This window comes from Pleurodeles waltl, chromosome 3_1, assembly GCF_031143425.1.
Source record: "Pleurodeles waltl isolate 20211129_DDA chromosome 3_1, aPleWal1.hap1.20221129, whole genome shotgun sequence".
Classification (NCBI taxonomy): domain Eukaryota; kingdom Metazoa; phylum Chordata; class Amphibia; order Caudata; family Salamandridae; genus Pleurodeles; species Pleurodeles waltl.
In genome coordinates this window covers 674288419-674295646 of record NC_090440.1, presented here as the reverse complement: position 1 = coordinate 674295646, position 7228 = coordinate 674288419, and positions in this window count along the sequence as shown.

Genomic DNA, 7228 nt, shown 5'->3' with positions numbered 1-7228 from the left:
TGATCTACAGGTGTTAAGTGCAAGTCATTTGAAGATTCTTCTGACACATGCAGACATATTGTTCGGGGCAAGGACAACAAATGTTCATGTTTGTTTTGTCCTTGGGACAAGTAGGCCCAACCCACAGCAACACAGATCTGTTGGCTGCCAGTGTGCAGTACCGCATTATGAAGCAGGGAATGGAATTGTCGAGTTAATATTCCTTATGTTAATGCTGTTTGAACTTGTATTTATGGTTCATTAATGCAAAGCCTTTATTATCAGGGTGAACATTCCAAATAAATGTTGTAAGCTCAGACTGCACTACTGACAGTGGTTCCAGTAAAAATATGAAGACAGGTTTGCAAAGTTCAACTGTACAAGGCAATGTATAATGGTCCCCGAATGCTCTCTGATTAGATGCAAATATTTGCAGAAGCTTGCTAGTAAGACTGATGATTCTTTACTTTCAAAATAAAATGTTTAAAAAAGGGTTTTGTTAAATTACTTTGAAATTTCAGGTACCATTTCTTTAAAGCAAAAATTTAGTAAAATGTGTTGATGCATGCTAATATTTTCAAAAAATAGTCATAATGGAAACATCAGTGTAACCAATTTCAACAAAATTATGAGAAGTATGAAAATAAACAAGCACTGGCAAAGCCAATAGGTCTGACAATTGTGGTCAGTCTTTTGATTTTGTCAATGTGTGTCTTGTTTTGACATTGCTTTTGCAAATCTTTATTGTTGTGGAAGCTGCCAGGCCCTCACCATTGTAACAAACATTCACAAAAAGCAAAAAATACGTTTTGGTCTCTCAAAGCACACATTAGTTCCTGGCACTCATCACAACTACTTTGTGTCCCGATATGCTCCTCATAAAAGATGCTATCACTCAGCATAAAGCCAGCCAACACAAGGATATATAGAGAGAGATAGAGAGAATTTAATAAAAACAAAAGGTCTTGGTTAACGCCAGACCTAATTAGGGGGCCAATTCCTAAAGGAAGTCACAAAAGTGCACCTAGCGTAAATGTCTTTGCATTAGTGCAGATTTATGTGTTTTGTGAATTCACAAGAATTTACAAAAGTAGACCAGAAACTTGTACTCCTAGAAAACATTTGTGAACTGTATCTTAGCATGAGCAATGCTCATGTGAAAATCTGTTGAGCGTTTGCAAGTTCACTTTCCCTTCAACCACTTTTTTTCCCAACCGTGGAAGAAGTTTTACTTCCGCCCTTGTCAGGAGTAAATTTCCAACCTTTCTCAACATGGGAAAAGATTAGAAAAGAGCTGGTGAAAACCCTTAGAACATGCAAGTTAGTAGGTTTGCACTGACTCAAAAGGGCATTCTGTCCCTGGAACTACTGCTTACCAGCACCTCCAGTCCCAGTATGTAGATCTGCAGATAGGTGACAAAATAAGACAATTGCCTGTATTCAAGCCCTAACATAGTATTAGCCCTGGCATAATCAGTAAAGCTATTATCAGAGCTCTTATATAATGAGATTGCTGCAATAATTTGTCAGTGCACTACATGCACCAAAGGTACAAGTAGATTTTTTTTTTTTTTACTGAACATGTATATATGAAGCAATTTGTCACATGGACAAATAGATAGTCTATTAAATTCCACACCCCTGGTTTGGAAGCAGCCTGAAGCGCATTCGTTGACCAAAGACATTTGGTATTGCCTCATTAAGCTATCTGTAGCTTAATGCAGTAGCCAACAGGTGTGGTTGAACAGTGTACTTGTTCTCCTTTCTTCTGGATGACGTATTACCTCATTAGCAGTACATATCAATTTTAGATGACTTTGAACAAATGCTTGCTGTAAAAACAATGTTTTATACTATCTGTCGTGCATTTCAGGAAAGTGCACTGTGAATATCTGTGAGATCCAGTGAAGCCCAGTGGGCTGGCTCACATTTTCTACCCCATCAGTGACAAATGTATCAAGCTTGTAGCAGTGGAACTGGTGTCAGGCACATGGATGCCCATTATGTCTCATTTATAGGCATCCAACAACTGTATTAGAGATAATCCATATGTTACCATGGACCAGGTTGCTACTCATTCTGTGAGTCAGGTCATTACTAATTGAAATTTGTGTCTACTTCGCTTCCCTCAATTAAGGTCACAAGAGTAAGCTCATTGCCTGGGTTTAAAAAGGTGTATCAGACATACAAAAAACGATAAGAGGAATGTCTGTAGTTTCACCACTGGCAACCGCCTGGGGTAGCATTCCAACCTATCATTATTTTGCCTAAAATGCCACCTCATATTAAACCCAGCCATATGCAAATCTGCTCCAGGAGAAAAAGTTCAGCACGAAATGCTAAGCCAAGACCCAAGCTACACACTGCTAACAGCTAGCGTGAAGAAGTGGCCGGTATAATTCACGGATGCATGCTGTTTAGGCCCAATTTGCATTTATCAAAACCAAACCATGATCATTCGCAAGCTACATCTCCAAAGCAAATATTGCAGTATTAGAGCACTCACCAAAATTCATGACTCGAAATCCATTTGGTGACAGGTGAGGTCAAGGCTGTTAACCTTTGTTCATGACCATAGTGAGCAAAGACATGGTAAAAATATCTGCCGCCCTCCATAGTTGCTTGCAAATATATAGCCCCTTTTGTCCCTAACTAATAAGCTAACACTCAAAGTTCCTGCAGCTGAACATAATTCACAACAGGCTACATAACTGTTAGCTTATTCCACAGACTCTGCTACTCTTAAATAAGACACAACTGCTACAGGTCATGCCTATTATATTGTACCTTTACCAGTCAACGGCTATTAACTACCTATCACCCACTGGATAGACATGAATGACTGAACAAATTCACTAGGTATCACAAGCCACCGGAAGAGTCAAACTTAGTCCACTGTGACGAGAAAATCCGGGACTTTGGTGAAAAAGAAATGGGGCTCCCAAACTTGCTGATTCTTGGTTGGCTTACATTGTTTTCCGAACTACTGGTCTAGTTTCTCCTGCGCCAAAGTACTTGAATACTTTACACTGTTTTTGTCCCCAAGAGTAGCTTTCACCATCCCCTTTCCATGGTACTGTGATCGAGAAAGGACATATTGAAGGCTGCTTTTTCCATCGTTAGTCAGGTGCGAGGTTGGGCCCTCATGCTACTGCTAAGTCCAGGTGTCGGCGTCTGGGGGCTTGAGCCGCTAAAGAAGGCCTGAGAAGGTGGAGAAGGGGAAGGAATACACTTTGCCAGGCAGACGCATGTAAGTTTACATCTTATGGAGCATCACAGAACCTAAAAAAAAAATATATAACATACATTCCATGCTCGCAGCCAAGTGACTGGCAACGTACTAGCCTAGTGATCTCTTTGTGATGTGCCTGGGGATGGATAAATACACCTTGGCACACTACAGTGGTCGCATGGTGTATTTTTACTGCACTTTGATTGGAAAATGTCATCAGACAAGGCTAAATCCATGCAGTCATGGACAATTTCAGTGTACAAGCATGTATCTGTGTAAATGCATGTATGTTTGCTCGTTGAATAGATATTGGCCTACCATGCACAGGATTCCCCTATAGCCTACAGTCTCTAAGAGGGCTCCCTGAACAAAGAAAACTTCCATCTTACAACCCAGTGTAGACTTACTTTGGTGGGAAGGTAGATGGAGGTAGGTGTGTGCTTACAATGCCTGTGTTTGAATGAGATATTTGCTGGCAGGCGCTTCTTTGATGAACCTGTAGGCAGGCAATTGTGCAGCAGGAGCCAGGAGAGAGATAAGCAGAAGCAGCCTAGTGCAAGTCTACTTTGGAGAAACTCGGACTTTCTGCTGGACCCTGGAGAATTAGAAGAATTGCAGGGTCCTGGGAGAGAGATGTGCTTAATGAGTCTGAACGAATTAAAGTGATGCAGCAACCTGGTGAGATAAAGGAGCACGGCAGGTGCCTGGAAGAGGGGAAAGTGCTGCACCAACCAAGAGTGATGTAAGTACTGCACTGCAGGAACATGGGTGGAGAGACGAGCTGGAAAACCCTTCTAGAAGGCAGTACTGCAGGAGTCTGAATGACAGTAAAGGAGTGGACCACAATCTTTGGATGAGTGAGGAAGTGCTTCCAGAGATTGTAAGATGGGAGGGTGTGTAGGATTCTGAATGTCAGGGAGGATGAATGCTACTGGAGCCTGTTGTATGGGGGCACTGCATGGAAAAGAGAATGCTGACATCATGTCTGCAGGGTGTAGTGTCTTTGATATCATGCTCATTAGGGCTCTCAAGCTCCTGGGTGGACTTTAGACAGAAATTTATTGGATGGATGGTGTTAAGGGTGAGTTATAAAAGTTAAGATGCAATGCAAGTACAGCGCGATAGTATGTTGAAAAATAAAGATGTCTGTTACAGAGCTCCAGGTGTGGATTGTTCATTTATATGCTCCACAGCTGGTGATGAGTAGGGGATTTGTGCCCCGAAGGAAGAAAGCTGCTCACCCTGAAAGTTTACAATGACATGCCCAGGAAACAGTCTTCGGGAAACGGGACTTGGTACTGGCCGAACAAAAATGGAAGCATAAAACAGACACTCTGTTTGCTGTCGACCCTTTGAGTGTTGTGACGTGCAAAGGACACATGATGACAGCGCATCCTCCCAGAAAATCCATCACACGAGACTCGTCACACTTTAAACATCTACCTCAATGTTTGTCAGCTCCTAAAATCGCAAGCGGGTCGACCCTGTTTGAACGTCTAGGTCACACACCTGAGCTTATGCCCTCAATGTATGACAGTGCTTCTCAGCTACCTCATACCACCCGATCTGGCATACCAGTGGAAGCACCTTGGCAACTCATTGAGGAAATATGATGCTAATGTTGTTTGTACTTTTATTTAACAAGGGGGAGATGTAGTGTCTTTAATATCATGCGGCCTAGGGTCCTCGAGGTCCTGGGTGGACTCTAGACAAGAATTACATTACAGGATGGGAGGTGTTAAGGTGTGATTATAAAAGTTATGACGCAATGTGAACATAGCACGATAGTATGTTGAAGAATAAAGACAGAATGTTACAGAGCTCCATGTGTAGTGTGTTTACTTACATGCTCCCGGTTTAGGTAGGGTGCTGCACAAGACTGGCGAGAACCTGAAAGAAACAATGATGAGGATTTTGGACTAGAGAGGTAGCTCCTTGGATGAAGACTGATAGAGACATAACTCCCTTGGGCATTTTTACGGCTGGGACATTCCTTCTGTACTGGTAACCTTTCCTCTGTTTGGTATTGACCACACAGTGGAGACTACTGATGAGACCAATTCCTTTGCTGGGCATCAAAATTAAAGAGCCACCCAAGGTGTAACAAATCAGACACTAAGCTGTCACTCCTAAGTGCACTACAAATATAGAAATCTTACAATTAAGCAGAGACTGAAAACGTGGCAGCACTGTATTCCTAGGTGAAGTGCTTTAAATGGAAAAAAATAGGTGCAAGTACTCATTACATTGAACTAGGGGCGTGGCTAGGGGGCGGGGTTAGAGGCAGGTGAGATATGATGATACAAGGATGCTTCTATCTAGTACGCATTTTGCCCATGTATTGCCTTTGATAGGTGTCTCAAAGGTCCCCATTCCATTGGGTATAACTTGTGTTAGTACAGCAGTGGTGCAGTGTTTTTGCACAGTTATGTTATTTTCATGTGCAGATTTATCATTGTAATCAGTTCTGTTGTGTTCATGGTTCTCATCGCCATCTGGCTCTTTCTGCCACCCCAAACACCTCAAGATTCCCCCAAGTGCCACTTGGCTCTCTTAACAGTTAAATACTTCGGAATGAGGATTCAGCAAGTTGTGACTAATGCCGAGATCTGCTGTGACTTTGGGCTTCACAAATTTGAATACTGGTAAGCAAATATCAGAAAATTGAGTAATATTAAATTGGGTATTACTGATAAAGACAGTGCTTAGATTTGGCAAACATGAAGCATGAATTGCTATCCGAAAGTAACTTATATGTCTACTCATCCATTCTCTACAAAAACACACCACAGATTAGCAGGTACTCACATCAGGCATAGTGTCAGCTGCAAGGCATGCTTCACAGAATAAGAATGTAGAGCAACTGCACAGCCCCTGGAAAGTGCAGCCAGTGAGGCACATTGCTTCGTCCCTTTCTCTCTTATGGCTCACTTTTTATCATACAAACACACCTCTCTTTCTCATTTTTGTCACTCTCTCTATTCACCATTTCGATCCGTATTCACATCTCTAGTCTCTCAATCCCTCCCCCACTCACTTCTGCTTCTCTCCCATTATCTTTTTCCTCTCCCTGCCCCACTCGCTATCTCTGTCTCTCTCTTTTCCCTTTAAACTTGCTTCTGCTCCTTCCATCTCTACCCCCTCACTCTTCACATTCTCTCACCTTCTTCTCCCTCCTCTCCTGTGGGAAGAAGGCCCCACGGTCGGAGAGCTCACAGGAGCAGATACTGAGCACTACAGGGTCCTGCACATATGCAGAGTCCAGCAGGGTAGAGATCAGAAGAGCATTGCTATCCTCTGGTGAAAAGGTCAGTAGACCTCCACCCAGCTCATCTCGCTGGAAGGAGGTCGCTGAGCCATCTTCACCACTTCATTAATGTCCCAGCAGGCGGGCGGGATTTGCAGGGGCAATGGAGTCCTTGGAAAGACAGTCAGACCCCGGTGAAAATGGACCTGATTACCTTGGTTCAAACGTGGCCACTCATGCTCAGTCCCTCTCCCCTCCCACTCATTCAATCTGCAAACATCAGTGTGCCCTAAACAGCCAATGTACCATAACAAAACGACCCAGCATGTAGGCTTGGCAGGGGGCTGGTCAGGACAATGAGAGCTTCCATCTGGGTGGGGATGCAGCAGAGGTCCACTTGCCTCTGCAGCACACATCCAGCTGGCCATTCAGGCCCCATCGGGCCGCTCGCAACAGAGAAATGATGTACACAGGAAGACCCCGGGCCCAGCCCATCGCTCAGTGCCCACCTTATTAATGTGACCCTGAGTTCCGGTACTCTCTATGGGAGTGGAGAAGTGCCAGTACTCAGCTTAGTAAAAAATAAGAAGTGCCTGTACTCAGTACCTGTCAGTACCGGCCCATTTAAAGCACTGCCTAGGTGGGGATTTCACATGAATAACAGTCCAAAAAGTCGTGACTACAAACACACGGACTTAGGAGGTTAGGACGCTTGGGCTACTCAGCATTCATCTTAGCCTACTCAAAAGATCTTTTCTTTCTCGACTCCT